At 31.9% G+C, this 20,841-nt stretch overlaps 1 long non-coding RNA gene across 1 annotated transcript; it reads left to right on the forward strand.

The window, feature by feature from the left end:
- Positions 1–12,466: 12,466 nt before the first annotated feature.
- LOC111622904 lies at positions 12,467–13,550 on the forward strand. Its single transcript, XR_002756364.1, has 3 exons — positions 12,467–12,538; positions 12,605–12,694; positions 12,886–13,550. It is a non-coding gene; the product is annotated as an uncharacterized LOC111622904 (long non-coding RNA).
- Positions 13,551–20,841: the final 7,291 nt, after the last annotated feature.

The raw sequence follows: 20,841 nt of genomic DNA on the forward strand, positions 1-20,841 counted from the left end.
TGTTATTAGAAATTATAAGTAATTATTAAAAACACTTCGTAAAAGTTTAGTACAACTTACTTTATGAAAACGCGAAATGCTTTAACATCATCATCAGGCAAGGCAACATCTTTTCTCTTCTCTGCCAATGGACCATAGAACATTGCATAAAACACCTCGCTGTGCATACAGAGAAACAGAGAGTGGGTCGGAAAATATTCTTTTTCTTTGCCAACAATTAAAGTTACGTCTGTCATTTGTCCAGATTTCATAAGATGTGACAATCTTTCTTTTATGTTAAAATTATTTGATTGCCAGAACATCTGGAAAACAAAAAAAAAGTTAGTTATTGGTATTTGGCTTTAATTGAAAGTTGTTTGTTACTATATACATATAAAATTTATTTTTATAATTGATAAATATTTACTACGAATGATTTTGTATGAATGACCACAAAAGATAGACCACAAAGAAAATTATATATACAGTATATAGTTTTTTAAATTCCAAATAGTGTGGTCTCTATTAACGAGTATTCTAACTACAATAATTCGATATAACGATCTATTTTCTACCTTATTTTGATTTACGACATAAAATATTGATTAGAATGAGCACCCGTCGATATTTACGAGAAGAAAATATTGTCAGCAAGAGTACAATGAGACTGAAATTAACTTCCAATCTCCACTGTTTCATTTGCATGGCGATTTTGTTACACATAGCAACTAACACTTTTGACAAAGACTTTTATAACAACATACTCCTTTCTCAAAATAGTCATCTCTTTTCGCAAAAGACACAAAGCGAGCACAAAAATTAAAAAAATATATACTGTATGTATATATTTAATGATTTTGTGAAAGAACAAATACAGATTTTTGTAGCGTCATGTTGTAGTATTTATCGTTCGAGAAACTTTAAAAGTTTGACATATTTGAGATAGACTTCGCCATCAAAACTTCTTGGGAAGTATTCATTCGGACTCGATTCCGGATCTCTCAAATCGGTAGGCTGACGCCTTAACCGTCTTATACCCCGTTCGCACACAATCCACGACTCACTTCGATTTCGATTTACCCACAATCTGGATTGTGACTGTCGCCAGTGGAAAGTTGTGCTGTTCGCACAGGTAACTCGCTTGAGAAGAACCCGGCTATTACACGCGATGATAAAATTGACATAACTACGTGGTAAGTCACGAACACCAACAAACAAAATGAAAGTTTTGGTTAGAAATAAATACTTTTTCTTGCCGTATATCTAATAATAGACAGATGTCATCGTCTATCCAGATGTCTTTTTTATTTTTCTGTCGATAGCCAGACACGTGTTCAGCAGCCATCTTGTATTTTTTCGCGCGCGTGGGATTGTGGGATCTCTCTTATGACTGAATCTAGTTTCAAGAACTCTCTCCAGTCGATCGCGATTTAGCCTCGTTTCAGTCGAGATTGAAACGGTCGAGAGCGTTCGCACCACGGAACTCTCTCCGACTTAAGCCACAATCTAGATCGAAATGCACGGTGCGAACGGGGTATTACAGTGTTGCGTAGTTTGAGAATTTCTCCTGGATTTAGTAGAAAATTTTTGGACTAGGAGACAATCTAGAAGAGAAATATTTAAATAAGTAATTTCCATAAGGGGATGGAAACAGAAATTTACAGCCACAGAATAAAAATATATTTGTATTCTGATGCCGCCACGGTGTTAACATCATAACCAAAACACCACGATTACAACGCATAACTGGTTAAAGGCAAGGTATATCTCTCTTGAATTATTTCTTCTCCCCTTAGCTCCACCGTCTCCACAACTAAGAAAAGACTGTCTCGCCTATTATCGAGTAGTCTGACCCATCCTGGTAAGGTTCGACCGACAATGGATTTTGAAACCAAAAGTTCGGTCGGACATTACATCCAGTATCTTTTATATTTTTATTTCATCTTTCGATTACTAAGAAAAATGTTTTCGTTCTAGGGGATCTTGCTTGGGACTTGGCAACAGTTCAGTCTTGGCCATAAGACAGTGTGAAGTTCTAGAGAGATGGCGATATACCTATCCCATCCGGCATCTCGAGTCGTATTTCGCAAGTAGATCTTACACAGTAGACTAGAGCCCAGGTAACTCATTCTTAGTAAAATTTTTTATAATCTAATCACTGTTTTATCTCATATTCATTTTAAAACAAATAAAACACAACATTAATCAATAAATAAAGGGCAAATATTATTTTTTAATGTTTTCTTAATTAACTATTAAGAGTTAGATGCATTATAATATATTGTAAGCGTCCTATATATAGAATATCCATGATATTAATTATCGAAAAGTTAAAATAATTTTCAGAATTTAATCCAGATAAAACTTTCCTGGAATTATTTATTTATTAACTAAAGTAATGTGAAAAGATAAAGATTCTAGTATATGCAAGTAATAATTTATTCTATAACATTACTAAGTAAATCATAAATTACTAATGAAATACTAATTTTCTTACTGTTTAACTCAAAAGTGAAAATTTCTTTAAAATTCTTGTTGAAATATTCGCCGTATTTAAAATATCTTTACGTTCTTTCAGTCGATTCTGCATATATATATACAAAATTACTGTAATTATAATGAAGTCCACAGCCAATCAGATATTGTTTTGTTTTAAAATAACATCTAATGAATCTCATTTGAACAAATCAGTTTTCGATTTTATAACTGAAATTTAATTAAGTTACTTTTGTGAATGAAGCAAAATTCAATTAGAGTAACTTATTAAATAAAGAATTAATAATAAATCAGTTTATTCTATATTTACTCTTCTATCCCTATGAATTGTTTGTTTTCGTTCCAAAACGATTTTTCACTCTTTTTATATGTAATGTCGAGTTTCGTATAACGCGAACATTTTCGTGGAGCCGATCTATCGCGTTATCACAAGGTTATCTGTACTGTATAATTGATATCAATAACCTGAGCACTGGGGCAATATTATATTCATTTTTTAACTAAATAAGTTATTTAGATTGTAACTTATTCTTTAAGTAAATATATTGTTACTGTATGTGTTACAGTATTGTTTTCAGAAATGATAACCACAAGTTGAAACAATAATTTAGTTTTTATTTTGTTTATTCATATTAATAGTATCGATTCATAAGAATAATTGTATCGATTTTGACGATTCTAAAAGTATAAATGATGTATTTAGTTAATAGAGTTAATTAATTAATACAGTATATAAAATATGCTAAAAATTGTATTTACATGTATTAAAGGTTTAGAACTATTTATACTTAATTGATAGATAATAACAAAGACTCATTTGGAAATTACAGGTAACCTCCGTATAACACGGCACTTCTATAGCACGGATTCACTCTAACACGGTTCGAGAATTGGTACCATCCCCCGTATAACACGGTACTTTTATAGCACGGATTCACTCTGACACGGTTCGATAAATAGGTAAAACCGTCGTACGACATAAAATGTAATAAGTTTTTACGTACTTAAGTACTAATAGTTCACGAAAATTATTATTTTCGTGAACTATTAGTACTTCAGTGTGTNTTCGAGAATTGGTACCATCCCCCGTATAACACGGTACTTTTATAGCACGGATTCACTCTGACACGGTTCGATAAATAGGTAAAACCGTCGTACGACATAAAATGTAATAAGTTTTTACGTACTTAAGTACTAATAGTTCACGAAAATTATTATTTTCGTGAACTATTAGTACTTCAGTGTGTAAATTTTCTTTTCTCGTCTCAATACACATGGTCCTTCGCGAAAATTGTTTCAATTTTGCCAGATCTCGACGCTCCAGATTCTGGTGTTGCCAGATGTTTTTCCCTTGTTCCATAAGTGCTTAGCACCATATAAGGAAATTTATAAAGATCTTTTAACTAGAAGCAAGCAATCTAAAATTACATACACTTTTTGCAAAAGGTAAAGCATGAATCTGAAAATAATGCAGAAAAATGCTCAGAGGATAACGATAACTCAAAAATAAAACGCTCTCGGTTAATAGTGCTTTTAGTGATGACAAAGAAAACATTGTTTAATTTAACATATTAATTAATATGTATCACTTAAGAAAATTTTAATAAAGATATTTATCTTAATTTTAAAAATATAGTAACATGTTTTTTAATTTTTGGAACCTAACCCTCCTTTTCGTACTAGTTCTTTGTTTCGCATAACACGGATTCTCATAACACGGCAATTTTTTGGAACGTAACTATCGTGTTATACGGGGGTTACCTGTACTTCAAACGTTTAATCATGAGTTGTCGTAAATTATTGCTAACAAAGATGAGAAAACCAAGTATTATGTTACCGATCTTTTTATCTTTACAGTATTTTCTATTTGCTCTTGTTAAACTTGTCAAGTGTTCACACAATCTGGTTGAAAAGATGTTTGTTTTTTTTTTTTTTTTTGCTTTCCACTATATGAATATGTCTATATTCTAAACGTCTGTTCGCAATTTTGTTTTCATTGCTATAATGCCATAATAATATATACTTCGATTTTCAATATGTATGTTTATTGTGACAAAGTAACATTCAAAAACGTGGTCTAACATTGCACATCAAGGTATTTATGTATATAAACAGTATGCATTTAACATGTCCAAAAAATGAAAAATTGCAAAAATCTATAAAACTTTTTGTTCACATTGTGAACCTTCATTATGACAATAAATCATACATTACTTTGGGATATTTTGAGGAATAGAAAAATGAATTTTCATTTTGGGGAATCTTCTGTGTAAGGATACTGAATTTCTGTTGTATAAATTAAAATAATTAATAATATAAAAATTTAAGAGAGTCCACTAAATTCGATAAGTTTTTATGTTAGAAATAACCAAGTCTTTTTTCAATGTTTAAATCATTTTAGTTAATTTACAAAATCAATCATGTCTGTATTCTAATGATTTATCTCTCCTGAAAACAAATGTAAATTTAGGAAACAAAAATAATGTCAGGAAAAAAATTATGGTAATAGAGAGAAAATTAAATAGATAATGATAAAATAACTAATGATTATAAAAATTCAACGAGTTTAAAAACTGTACAAAAATATTTATCGTAACAATCTCATAGAAAATATTTCTTAAGGGAATTATAATCAATCCTCAGTTTATTGTTACCATTTGTTCATTTTTAAAACTGGTTCAACACCGAATTGCCTTAAGCAATTTCCTATACACAATGTTCAAAGTTGTAATTTGCAAGGCAAGAAATTTAGGAATAACAGAGTAATTATAATATAAAACTGCATATTTAGTATTCACAGGAACTGAAGGGTTATATATTTAAATTATGTAAACTTAAAATACAATAGCAATAACGAATACTGTACATAACGATTTAAAGCGATCAAAATTGATAAATAAAATTTAAAAAAAACGTTTAAATTCACAATATATAAAAATAGAATGAAATCGAAAAAACCCAGAAACAGGGAGACTAAATATATAGAAAGAGCACAATATGAACTATTTCTTGCAATTATATTAGACTGTTTCAGCGCCAGTTAACCTCTCTATTTCATGTATAATAGAGCATTTCACATTTCATTCGCAAATGTAGTTGACGTTTATACGAAAATTTTCGCATAAAATACAAGTTTTAATTTCAATTTTGTAACAAATTTCAGATGAGCTTTTATAACAGTTTTTTTTACAATTTATTTTCAAAATAAATTATGTAAACGGAATAATTTAGATTTATATAATTGAAATTAAAGGAAACTGAGTTAAAATTTATCGATTATTAAAGTTGTTTGTTATATGAACCACAATAAAACTCTGAACTAAACGAATTACTCTTAAAACAAAATTGAAAGATGCAAAATAAATATTGAAATGAACTATAATACTAGAATGGAGTAAATAAAATCATTCCATTTATTAAAAGTAAGTTAATAAATTTAACAGAACAGCAAATACTCCAATGGTTTACGATAAATTAGATTTACCACGACTGGAAATTTCAATTAAATTCTTCAATAAATCATAATTTTCCTGTATCAATCTGCTGAATAAACTCATAATTTCACATTTAATTCCAGCAATATTTTATTAAAATGAAAATATATTAATATATTGGTTACTATTTAAACATTTGACATTACATAAGCAAATTGATAAAATTCATTATTTTTATTATTAACATAGGAAAATCCCGAAAGCAAATACAACTATGTCAGTCGTATTACAGATATTATATATAAATCATCATTTTAATAATTTAATAATGTTTTCTAGATAAATTGAATCATATTTATAAATGTTTTCCTCTAATTTTTCCTCAAAAACTGCTTCGCTAAGTTCCAGTTCGCATCGTTTTAGTTTATTCAAAAACAAAATATAAATATATATTCTCCATCTGAAATTAGCGGTATCTCGTTCCTGTACATCATACTTTTCCTGTTAGATAAGCGGCACGAGTGTATTGCTATCTAACTCCTTTCAGGGAAAAATATTTGAATTGAATTAATGTGACTTCTGGTATATATCAGAGGTTCCTACACGGTTAATCCGGCTTCTAGCTCCTCATCTTTCAACATTTATATTCGAGCTTTAACTATTTAACTCCGCTCTTGAGATTAAGGAAGGACAGTGGACAGTAGGAATATATTAATCTAGTATTTTTTTTCAAATTGCAGGTCAATAATATATTCGTTACAACATACATTAATAATGAAGGAAACTTCACCTCTTCACCCTATGTGCTATTTGCATCCGTTGTTCTCTGTTGGAAGAATATTCGGCATGCAACCNGTAATAGAGAGAAAATTAAATAGATAATGATAAAATAACTAATGATTATAAAAATTCAACGAGTTTAAAAACTGTACAAAAATATTTATCGTAACAATCTCATAGAAAATATTTCTTAAGGGAATTATAATCAATCCTCAGTTTATTGTTACCATTTGTTCATTTTTAAAACTGGTTCAACACCGAATTGCCTTAAGCAATTTCCTATACACAATGTTCAAAGTTGTAATTTGCAAGGCAAGAAATTTAGGAATAACAGAGTAATTATAATATAAAACTGCATATTTAGTATTCACAGGAACTGAAGGGTTATATATTTAAATTATGTAAACTTAAAATACAATAGCAATAACGAATACTGTACATAACGATTTAAAGCGATCAAAATTGATAAATAAAATTTAAAAAAAACGTTTAAATTCACAATATATAAAAATAGAATGAAATCGAAAAAACCCAGAAACAGGGAGACTAAATATATAGAAAGAGCACAATATAAACTATTTCTTGCAATTATATTAGACTGTTTCAGCGCCAGTTAACCTCTCTATTTCATGTATAATAGAGCATTTCACATTTCATTCGCAAATGTAGTTGACGTTTATACGAAAATTTTCGCATAAAATACAAGTTTTAATTTCAATTTTGTAACAAATTTCAGATGAGCTTTTATAACAGTTTTTTTTACAATTTATTTTCAAAATAAATTATGTAAACGGAATAATTTAGATTTATATAATTGAAATTAAAGGAAACTGAGTTAAAATTTATCGATTATTAAAGTTGTTTGTTATATGAACCACAATAAAACTCTGAACTAAACGAATTACTCTTAAAACAAAATTGAAAGATGCAAAATAAATATTGAAATGAACTATAATACTAGAATGGAGTAAATAAAATCATTCCATTTATTAAAAGTAAGTTAATAAATTTAACAGAACAGCAAATACTCCAATGGTTTACGATAAATTAGATTTACCACGACTGGAAATTTCAATTAAATTCTTCAATAAATCATAATTTTCCTGTATCAATCTGCTGAATAAACTCATAATTTCACATTTAATTCCAGCAATATTTTATTAAAATGAAAATATATTAATATATTGGTTACTATTTACACATTTGACATTACATAAAAATAATGAATTTTATCAATTCGCTTATTATTAACAAAGGAAAATCATGAAAGCAAATACAATTATGTCAGTTGTGTTACAGATATCATATATAAATCATCATTTTAATTCAATAATCTTTTCTTGATAAATTTAATAATATTTATAAATGTTTTCCTCTAATTTTTCTTCAAAAACTGCTTCGCTAAGTTCCAGTTCGCATCATTTTAGTTTATTCAACAGCAAAATATAAATATATATTCTCCATCTGAAATTAGCGGTATCTCGCCCCTGTACATCATACTTTTGCTGTTAGATGAGCGGCATGAGTGTATTGCTATCTAACTCCTTTCAGGGAAAAATATTTGAATTCAATTAATGTGACTTCTGGTATATATCAGAGGTTCCTACACGGTTAATCGGGGCTCGAGCTCCTCATCTTTCAATATCCATTCTCGAGTTTTAACTATTTAACCTGCTCTTGAGATTAAGGAAGGACAAATTACAGTAGGAATATATTAATCTACAATTTTTTCAAATTGCAGCCCAATAATATATTCGTCACAACATACATTAATAATGAAGGAAACTTCACCTCTTCATCCTATGTGCTATTTGCATCCGTTGTTCTCTGTTGGAAGAATATTTGGCATGCAACCACTAAAATTATGCGATTGTTACAACAGAAAAAACAATTTTCTCCGTCACGAAAAATTATATTCATGTTACGAATTCTGTGTGGAGATCTTTCTGTGGAGTTCGACATTGAGAATATTCTTAGATTTGTTTAATGACGAAATTTTATGTGCTGGTTGGAGAAAGATACTTAATTACAATTACATGTTCGAATTTTTGGTTTTGTTTTTTTCCCTTTATATTAGTACACAGTTTAGTTTTGTGAGAAGATCGCAACTATCTTTGAAAAGCAATGTGAACGCATTTCCAGAAGAAGAGGAGAAATGGAAACGTTTGGAATGGCTGATGCTTGGAAGCTTCTGTACGTTTGCACTTTTCGTGATAATAATTTGCATAGCTTCAGATTTTTTGTTGTATCCTGCTATACACAGCCAAACAAATTCGCAGTTGGGCTCATTGTTTTGTGTAATTTTCATTAGAATTTACTTTTTGTACTGTGTGGGACAAATGGTATTCGCTATAACTATTGGTTTAGCAGTATGGTATATCTTAACTTACCGCTTAATTAATATACAAGACGAAATAAATAAAATTAGCAAGGAATTTTCAAATTTAAAAGAAAGAATAAATTTGATAATTGACAAACATACAGAAATATGGGAATTTATGCAACAATTCAACGAATATTTTAGCAATTTCATGCCTTGTGTTTATATGTTTTTTACTAATTTCACTGGCGTTATAGTTTATTCGTTATTATTTATGGAATTAGACCTAATGTTAAAAATAGAAGGAATCATTATATCCATTGTCTTCTTAACAGGATCTATTGGTGTTTCTTTTCTAATTTCGAAAATTCCATCAATGGTAAAGTTTCTGAGAATATCATATTACTTGTAAAGAATAACGTACTTAAAATAATTAATATATCTTTATATAATAGTTGAATCATTAATTAATTAAATTAATTCATACTATAAATTCATTCGATGTTTTAAAGTATCTAATTAAAAATTCATTTAATCTAGTTATAAGCATAAAAATATATGTAAGCTGGTGCATGTTGAATTATTATATGTGGAAGAGAAGTAATACAATTAGATGTTAAATTATTTTTATCTGGATTTCTTAAAATGTCTTGATAAGTACAGAGGGTCTTTAATAATTAGGAAGAAAAAGCATTACAAATGAATTAGGCCTACTATGTCTTTTAGCATTCAATGAATAAAGAGAAATATTTTTTTATACGGCTGTTCATACTCCGCGAGGATGGAAAGGGGAAAAAAATCGAGCTACGAGTTGCGTAACTTTCCTGGCAACATTTAAAACTACGTGTGTCTTTTATCTCTCCATCTCTTATACAAGGTCTGTTCAAAAAGTATCGGACCTTTGGTCGGCAAAAATAAATTTATTGACTTTGAGGTACAAAACCCTAATCCCCTTCAAAGTAGTCTCCTTGGTAATGTATACACTTCTCCCAGCGTTCCTGCCATTGCTGGAAACACTGCTGGAACGCATCTTTTGGAATGGTTATCAGCCGGTCCGTCGCATTTCGCATGATGTCTTCTCTCGACTAAATTTGGGTTCCTTTTAGCGGCATTTTCAGCTTGAGAAATAGCCAAAGGTCACACGGAGCCATGTGGAGAGAGTACGGAGCGTGACGAACCACAGGAGTATTGTGTTTGGCGACGAAAGCCCGAATCAGATGCGCAGAATGGGCGGATGCGTTATCACGATGGAGCTGCCAAGTTTTGATCGACCACAGATCCGGTCGTTTGCGTCGCACTGTATCGGAAAGACGACGAAGGACCTCCTGGTAGTACTCCTTTGCGATGGTTTGGCCTTGTGGTGCGTACTCACGACACACCACCCCACGAGAGTCGAAAAAACTGTCAACATGACCTTTGATATTGCTGCGGACCTGCCGCGCTTTTTTTGGCCTCGAGGATCGTCCCCGAAAGCCTGCTGAATCTTGCGAATGGTTTACACTCGGGTATCGCCAAGGTTTTTGGCAAAATTTGATGTAATATCGCTGCTCACGCTGTTCAGTCATTTTCCAGCTTAGTGGAATCCGACGAGAGCGCACTACATGACCTCACTCATAGGCCGATTGCCAACGACTGACGCTTCCTGCAGGCGGGAAAAAATTCAGGGCTGTGCATGACTGTCCCCTCCACAACTCCACCGAAGGAGGCCTCTCGCGCATCATTGGTTTACGCGAAAAAAATAAAGGTCCGATACTTTTTGAACAGACCTTGTATTTTATTAAAAACTTTTTATATTTTTAATTATTATAAAATAGCAAAAAACTTAAGTTTGAAAGTAGAAAGTTCATTTTAAATTGTAAATGCTAATAACGAGTAAAATCGTCATTGAGTCCGACTTTACTGGAGATACGACACACGACTCCCATTTTCTTTCCACTTCCTCGACTTTTAACCACCAAAATTTAACAGCATCAATGACTCTAATAACGAGACCTCCCTGAAAAATTTTATAAATTTTCGACAAAAAGCACAGGACGTTATTAAGCTTCAAACAGAGTGAACGAAATCGTGCTCCCGCACACCCTAAAATCTATCCATACAGAAAAATAAAAAAAATTTTTGCATTTATTGACGTTTGAAAATTCCTTGTTTAAAAATATAAAAACATTGATGTGTCATTTTNCCACCAAAATTTAACAGCATCAATGACTCTAATAACGAGACCTCCCTGAAAAATTTTATAAATTTTCGACAAAAAGCACAGGACGTTATTAAGCTTCAAACAGAGTGAACGAAATCGTGCTCCCGCACACCCTAAAATCTATCCATACAGAAAAATAAAAAAAATTTTTGCATTTATTGACGTTTGAAAATTCCTTGTTTAAAAATATAAAAACATTGATGTGTCATTTTTGATCGATCGTCTACTTTCCCGCTATTATATACAGGTTGTATCAGAATGATGTTTTAAAAATTTAGGGGATTGTAGAGGGTGAAATTTTGAACGTTTTTATATAAGGAACCTATAGCCGGAAATGTGATATAAAGTTTCTACAGCACTTTGCACGTTCTATGCAGTCGGTATGCTGAATGAAACAGCAGAATACAGTATTTATGACAAGTTTTATTGACAAAACAGTAAAGTACAATCAAACTGTACACCGAATCAGTGGCTGCACTACTTTAGAGTAAATGTTCAATGTGACGACCACCAACTTCGTTACATAATATGCAACGACGAACCATGTTTTGTCCGACCCTCTGTAAGATGCCACGCTCCCCCCGATGGTATTAAATGTTGTAAAGATGCGCTCCGTAAGCTCATGAACTGTTCCTACAGATGTTGCGTACACAAGGAACTCACATTGATTAGTTGACAGCACAGCGCCAGTGGATGCAAGGAGTGACCTGAAGGACGACAAGCACTTAGTACACAACGTCCTGTACACAGGCTCAGTTAGACTACTATAATTGTGTGTTTACAGTCTTCCATCCGCAGAAATAATATGACGTCAATGGACAGAAGGGTAATTACCAAAGTGAAGGGCGGTCAAGCACTTCCTACCTCTGTAGACACTTTAGTTCAAATTTCCGGCTGTGGGTTCCTTATATCAAAACGTTCAAAATTTCATCCTCTACAATCCCCCAAATTTTTAAACGTCATTCTGATACACCCTGTATAACAGCGAAAAAGTAAAAGTAATACATTACAGTGCAATTAGTTTAAGTGTTAAATGTGATGTACTCCTTTTTTGATTTGTGGAGGTTAATAAAAATGCTTTACTTTATTTCGCTTTGTATGTCCCAATTGTTTGCACCTCGAGTCAGAAAGTTTAATGATAATATTATCAGAAATTATGAGATTATACAATACTAGTTATATTGTAAATATAAATTTCTTGCATGTAATTTTGTCGGTCTAACTTTAAATTTTATATATTTTTTAAATATATTTATACAGTTATACAGCGATTTCATTGGAATTGTCAAGATTTCTTCTGCTAATCTTCAATTGGAATTTAAATTCAAGGTTTGTTGTTATGCTTTCAATAATGAATATTTTATATTTTCTGAATATATTTTAAAATATTTTCAGATTTTGAATTTTATGAAACGATTTGGTAAAATGCCCATTGGAGTTTCTGTTGCAGGTTTCTTTTTCGTAAAAAAGAATTTTGTCATTAAGGTTTAAAAAATATATATTTTCTTCTTTATAGACATATACTTTTAGAGAAATATAATAATTTAGAGTAAATTCTACTCGGCATTAACGTTTAAAATTAACATTTAACTTCTATTACAAAAATTTTTAATATTTATTTACTATTTATTACTACCATTTCCTATGAATTGCTTTATTTTTCCTTTATGTTTCAGCTGGTTAAAATGCTTTATTCGATCTTCTCGACACTACTCGAACTTAAAAATGTAAATAAAAAACATACCTGTGTGTCAGTACTTAATACCACAGAAAATCCATTGAACAGTTCTTTCTTACAACCGTTGAATACTACTTTATAAAAATGTACACAATTTAATTTAATAGTATCGATGCTGTTTTGTGACAATTGTGTAAATTTATTACAAATACTTCATAAAGTAATAGGAAGTAAGTGATTCTTTGTATTCTGCAGTGCATACCATCAATTTAAAGTTGTTACTGATTCACTTTGCAGAATGTTACTTCATTCATTCAAAATTATATTTCACGAGAAGATTAGGAATAATATCGATACATGCTTACATGATAATTGGAGTGTGCAGACAATTACTAAAAACCGGTATATTATATCAAATATAACGTTAAAACCAAAAAGTAGCATTGAAGTAAAGTCCTGAAGATAAGCTTATTTTGTGTTACACGCATTTGAAGAAAGCTGTAAGAATCTCTTGCAAAATTGTTTACACCAAGTTTTATTGTTCGTGACAAACATTACTTGAAAACTATACAAAAATGTGCAGATATTTTTATTACCGTGAAACAATTACATGTCAACTTCATAATAGCCGAACAAGACTTTATTTCTGGTTTTACTTGATGTTCCCTGAATTAAACTGTATTAAATAAATCATATTGTTCATCTATAATATTACATTACTTATGAACAATATATACATGATATTAAATAAATAAAAGGATTTTGTTGTTTACATCGATATTTTAATCGCTTTCTGAACGGTAAATGCGGTTAAAATATTGGCTTACCATTCTGGGTGATACGAGAACGAATGAAATCAGTTCTCTTCTTTATCATCCTTCTTTCCTCATTGGAAGTGTGGCCGTATACATGACGTTCAGTATATAGAAGAAAAGGCTATCTTACAAGTTAGTGAAGAACAGCCAGAGGCGAGAAGAGCCAAAATGGAAATAATTAGGATACTTAGTTTTTTAATGTAAAATACGACAATGAGTTTCATGCCGAATAAAATACTCAAATACTTTATGTATAATGCTTATTCAAAGACAATTATACAATATACAGTAGACCCCCCTATAACGCTTAGATACGTTCCACGCTAACCGAAAATTACGTTGTAGGAGTGAGCCAATCGCAGCCCGATAGGTGGGAACTTTACGGACTAAGGCTGTTCGAAAGGTTTTCTTCTATAAAATTAACCGATTCTAGACTAATTCCACTCAACATTTCCAAAACACGTATAATTTTTTGGGAGTAATCCGTATAAACTATGCTATAAACAAAAAATTATAGGATTACTTACCGAGTGTGTACCGTTCGACTACGCCCGTTGTTCAAAGCTTGTCTTCGTCGCGGAACAGCACACGAAACGGCGGCCGCGATTTCTGATAACGAATTTTTCGCAGAAAAATAACTTGACCTTTGGAGACATCATTAATATAAATAATTTTTATGGACGTTGAATAAGAAGTGTTTCTTTCACAAGAAATGTATAAAATTAGTGCTGTATTAGACTTACGGTACCTAATTTACATACTGTGCAGACGATAATAAACTCAACTTACTAGCCTAAAATCTCCGTAGCGTGTTGCCAGGCGGCAGAAAGCATATATATAATTATAATAAACTTACAATAAATTAAGTTAATATATAATTATATATACAGTAGCTAATTTATATATAATTAATATATAATTATATGTACAGTACCTAATTTATATATAATTTATATATAATACTAAACAGACGATAGCAAACTCAATTTAGCCGCTCCGTAGCGTGGCGCAGGGTCGGAGGAAAGTAGTTCGGCTGCTCATCCACTATTGGTCCAGACTCTATCAATCTTGTCGCGAAACGACGTTATGGGAGGTATGTTTTACGAGAGTTTGTACAATTTTTTCGTTACGTTATAGGAATTGTCGTTATTAGAACGTACGTTATAGGGGGGTCGACTGTACATTGTTAAGGAGCGTGAATCATCTTCATCTTTTCTTCTAGCACGGAATTAATCAACCTGAAATGCGAATTCCATTTGCAGAAAACAACAAAAAAAATCACAGATAATATATCTGATACACACGCTAAAATATATGTCAAATTCTTTGGCTATGTAAAGGCTATAATTAAATATTAGAGGTTACGGCCGAAGTTTTCATCTCTAAAACGTGAAAGTCGAACGATGAGCGCCATCATCTTGTAAGCCTAAAAGTTTGACAATGGCGTTCGGAATGTCATTCAAATCGTGCTCGACGTTCCAAACGCTATTGTCAAACTTCTAGTCTTACAAGATGGTGGCGCTCATCGTTTGACTTTCACGTTTTAGAGATGAAATCTTCGGCCGCAATTTCTCTATTAGAAATTAATTAATTTGACTAAAGGTAGGCAGTTAAGCTTCCATTTCGTATTAAATTTAATAATTATAAATAATTTTCAATTAGACATTTATAAAATTTAGTTTTGCATTGTCATTAAATTTAATACGAGACGGCGGCATAACTGTCTACCTTTAGTCAAGTTAATTAATCTCTAATATCTAATTATAGCCTTCACATAGTCCAAAAATTTGGCATATTGTTTGGCGTGTTTATTTTATAACGGGCAATGCTTGTTGATGTTTATATGTAATATGTCTGAACACAAGTTTGTAAAAATGTGTGATCATTAGCGGCACTAAGATGCTAACGGAACGAGTGCTAAACACAGACTTATGTAGCATGCACACAATCCGGGCCTTCCCCTCTCCTTCTCACGCGTTATGCAAAACGTCGCTCGTTAAGGGAGTCATTGTTTTACAATTTGTTTTGCTTGCTATGTGAATTACTCGTTATGCGAGGTTACACTGTATTATGTACAAGTTTACATTAGTGTTGCCACCAAGCTGGTTTTCACTCGGACAAGCCGGTTTTAAATTCATGGTTCGGATTAATTACTAATTTGTCCGGTTTCCGTAGAAATTGTGAAATTATGATGAAACAAAATAAATTTTTTAAAATCTTTGCGAGTATTTTATTTTAATCGTTAAAGCCTTTAACTTTACATTCCCACCCAAACTTATCCCCAGGCTAAGAGTGACAAAAAATGTACGTTTAAAATTCTAACTTGCAAATATCTCTGTCAAATATTAGGTTTGTTCTAACACATGTCTGTAACTGGTTTAAAACTTGCATGCGTATCGTTCAGTTCTTTGCTGTAAAATGAAATTGCACATGCCTCGTACGGTTTCAAATTGAAACTAGTCAAAGACTTGTGTTGGACAAACCTATTGTCTGGGTCTGCAATTTTGAAAAGGCGGTGTGAAGATCGGAGGCGCGATTTTGCCCAAATTTTTGGAAATTCTTAAGCATATTTCTACGTCGCGATCGTTAAGAAAACATCGCACAGCAAACGGATTGAATGACAACCTTTTCTATCAACAACAGGGCCAGAATTATAACATCCAAGTTTTAAGTTTAACAATCTGCTGTTAAAGAAGGAGAAAGTCGACTGACGAACAAGTAAAAAGAAGGAATCGAACCAAATATGGTCATGATAGATCCATGTAATGACATCTGCATGTCATAGACGGTTCACCTGCAGATTCGTCACTAAACATCCGATCACCTGATGAGTTTTTCCAGGCTAGATCAGATAAAAAGAAGAATGGAATTCAGATCGGGGTAGACTCTCCTGGACAGCCATAAACCGGCGAACATCCCCCAGAAGCCATACAGAGTGGACATCTCTCATAGAAGAGGATCCAGTTCTCGTATATCAGAAAGACTGCCATAGAAGTCTACCGTCTTGCCATAATCGATGGGCAGATTCAAAGAAGCGACCGATCCAGCTCCTTGCCTCTATATGAAGAATGACAACGGCCGGATACGCCCAGAAGTCGATGAATCTGTCACCTACCCAGAGGTAAAATGCTTAAACATTGTAAACTCTCTCTCTCGATCTACATAGCTTAGGTAGATAGAAATTAATAGACGGTATCTGAACGCCCCTCGCGATCCCCACACGAAGTAGAGTAGTTGCGCCGTGTTATTTAGTTACGCTCTATTCAATCGTGTGTTACATAGTTCTTTGTACATTCTAGATTTACTTATAATAAACACTTGTATTTTGTTTATGACCTGTCTTATTCGGAAAACGGACACCTGTCGACTTGTTCACCGACCTCCCACTCGATAAGATAGCACTCCTATTTAACGCCATCCAGTGACACAGTGAGCAGATCTTGCCGATCCGGCAACTATTAGGGGAAGTCAAATGAAAACGAGACAAATGGGAAAAAGTAAGTAAACTGTTTATTATTTCAAAAGTAATTGCCATAACTGTTAATACATTTATCCCACTGTGAGACAAGACGGTCAATGCCTTCATAAAAAAATGTTTGCGGTTGCCTACGGAACCATGATTGTACTCAGGCGTGCACCTTTTCGTCCGAAGCAAATTGACAGCCAGGAATGTCTTTCTTCGGGGCTCCAAAAATATGAAAATTGCATGGGGAGAAATCGGGACTGTATGGAGGATGTGTATGGACTACGCTGCATAAGTTCCCAGCGAATCTTCTGCAGCGTAGTCAAAAGAACCTTGGTAACATGTGGTGGACATTATCCTGCAACAAAATGATGCTGTCTGTCAACATTCCTGGGTGTTTGGATTTGATGGCACGCTTCAATTTTTGCAAAGTTTCTATGTACCGCAGTGCGTTAATTGTGGAGCCGTGTTCCAGAAAGTCAACAAGCAGCGGACCTCCTTAGTGATGTTGGACGCACACACGACTCTCCGACCTCATTTCGAGCACGTCTAACAGACAAATGGCACAGCGGTAAACGTTTACGCTGTTCCTTCCTGGTTCCCAATAGAGGGCACTTCTATATACACACCTACCTGCATTACCAACTTCCGTGCCACACTTGTTATATAGTCTGTCTCGTTTTCATTTGACTACCCCTAATAGAAAGTCTTTCCTACGTCCGTATTCTCATAGTGGCAACATTACTTTACATTCTAATAAAAAATATTTACTTTCTACTCACAATAATTTTTTTTTTATTTCTAAGTATAACATCCTAATTTTAAAATATCCGGGTCAGCAATTTTGAAAAGGTGGCAACACTAATTATAGCACAGGTTTACTCTGCTTCATTTGATAGTACACGTATAAAGTGAGACATTGTAACAATAATTCAAAATTTGGAGGTAAGTAATTTAATGCTTTAGAAACACTATAACATACTAACGTAAGATATTAATGACAACTTTATTTTATAATCAAAATATTAATGTGTACTTAGGTAATCCCAATTGCAGCGCTTCCGACTGTTCGTGGACCCGACGGACTCCTCCCAGAGGGAAGCCGCCGGCAGGCCGCTTTGTGCTAAACGTCACTAGTTATTGATTCACGGTAGTTCTTGAACAAAATAAAAAAGGAAACGTCTACTAAAAAGATAGTTAATGTAATCTAACCTAACGTAACCGAAGCGCCGCCATTTTGGACTACCTAGGTACACATTAACTAAAATATTTCTATCGGCATACAGTAATACTAAACGAATTACATTAATTGTATGAAATATGGAAAATTTAAAGTCTCATGAAATCTGTACATTTCACCGTTTCTCTGATTTTATTCTCTTGACACTATGATAAACATACAATCGTAGGCAGCGTGAGTTAAAATAACCATACTTGTAATATAGATTTATTTTAAGGTTTGATCTTATTTTTCACCTGGCAGTGAATGGTTTATTTGCTAGTTTATTTATAACTCCATGAAAAGTAGGGGAGAGTAGAGTAATGGGGCCACCTGTTTTTTGGCTAAAATGCTTCATTTCCTCTTCGTTTCCCCAATATAGAAATTACAGACCAGATTGTTCGAAAACATTTAGCAGCCGTAAAATTCAAAGTTAAAAATTCTCCTATTTTTCAGCATTTTTATACTGATAATTGTGAAATTAATGTTAATAATGTAAAAGTTATTTATAAAGAGAAAAATAATGTTAAAAGAAAAGTTTAAAGAACACTCTGCTATAATTATCCAAATAACACTGTTAATTAATTTAAATACGGGTATATAAGTAAAAACTTAAAATGGAAACCCATGATCGGTAAATTTAATTAAGCTGTGTAAGAAATAACACAATTGAAGAGGCCGATATTGTTGGCGAAATGCATTTAGAGGATGTACCAATGTAATAAAAGTGTTTCTCTTTGCAAATTTGGTTTGCTTTTAATTTTATTTCATTATTAACGTACTGTTTCAGAATTTGGAAGTTTTTTATTTCCCGTAAGTCAGAAAGGAGATAAAATTTGAGTTTTCGTGTATTTTTCTACAATACAATTAAGTAATATTTGAACTTCTCACAATATTGTTAAGTTTTTTTAAATATATGCAAAATATCTTAGATGGACCCCATTCCCCTACTCATTAAGATATTTAATGTTATATTATTTTTTTAGTTACTTATTTGTTTTTATAAAAATATAAAAATTTGTCTTTGCCAAAAGCGCTAACATGTGATAAATTTTCTTTTACGTTCTTCATTTTATCGTTATATCCAAAAATACCTTGTTTATCAGGAAAACACGAATCTCTTACAGAAAATTTCCTATTTGTTTTTTTAGGATGAAAATAACCAAATCCCTTTTCTGTCGCCTTTTTATATGCATCCATGAAAAAATTAAATTTTCCAGCAAAAGATTGACAACCTAAACAATTCACCTGGCTCTCATCACGATTATTTTAAAATATAAGTTTACTCATTATTTAATTTTATCTTTCATAAACTTATTTTTGGAAAACAAATTTTGCATTATTAAAATCGCACATTACAGTGATGAGATTTGGTCGTAAATAAAAATGCTGTTTTCGGAGACAGCTCGTGCATCATATCATCAATTATTAAATCTCATCCTTGCACAGATTCTGGTAAACCATACATAAATGTGATATCTTTTTCTTCTTCAAAAAACGGTAGATATACAGAGTAACACCACAAAATCTTAGAAGGATTTTCATAAATTTTGTTGTGAATAGTTTTTCTCACCAATGTGGTTTTCCAGATTGTGAAGGTCCTGGAATTACGCTATGTACTCGAATGTTTGAAATACATATCAATCTTATCAACCTTATTATAAATTTTCTAAATTTCCTATTTTAATCCTGACTAATCTCCTTGAACATTAATAAAGTTTTTTTTTTTTTTTGTTCTTTTCTATATATATTTCTTTCGTGTCTTCTGCACATCGTTTAAACAAATTGTATAATCCGTTACATATATCACTAATTTTCTCAACTTTATATGCAAATTAGATATGAGAATAGTTTTAAAATACCAACGATTCAATAACGACATTCTACGCAAGTTAAAGCATTATCTACATTAAAACTTACTTTTTCCGTTATTAAACGTAAATTTCATTAATGATTTCCAAAATGATCCTTCTTGGTGTAATGTTTTAAAATATCAAAGTAAATCAAAACTATATTTCTGATAATTCACATAGTTTATTAGACAATGCACTTGATGCTGTCTGTAACATTCTTAATGATATGATAGAAAATTTAAATACATTTAATTTTTTTCTTTAAATTTATGAGTTTTTATAAAACGTAAAATTACTTATGGGTATAATTTATTTATAAGATTGCATAAGTGTATCGAATCATTACTATTACTTGTTTAGTGTAGTAAACAACATTCAATTATCCTAAATACCTGTACTATTTTTATTCCAGATGACTTGGCAATCAGGTGATTATAACATTAAAGAAAGGTTGTCACATCTTATGAAATCTGGACAAATGGCTGACGTCATTTTAATTGTTGGCCAAGAAAAAGAATATTCTCCGACCCACTCTCTGCTTCTCTCTATATACAGTGAGGTATTTTATGCAATGTTCTATGGTTCTATGGCGGAGAAAAGACAA

This window comes from Centruroides sculpturatus, unplaced genomic scaffold, assembly GCF_000671375.1.
Source record: "Centruroides sculpturatus isolate CEXI.00-Female unplaced genomic scaffold, Cexi_2.0 scaffold229, whole genome shotgun sequence".
Classification (NCBI taxonomy): domain Eukaryota; kingdom Metazoa; phylum Arthropoda; class Arachnida; order Scorpiones; family Buthidae; genus Centruroides; species Centruroides sculpturatus.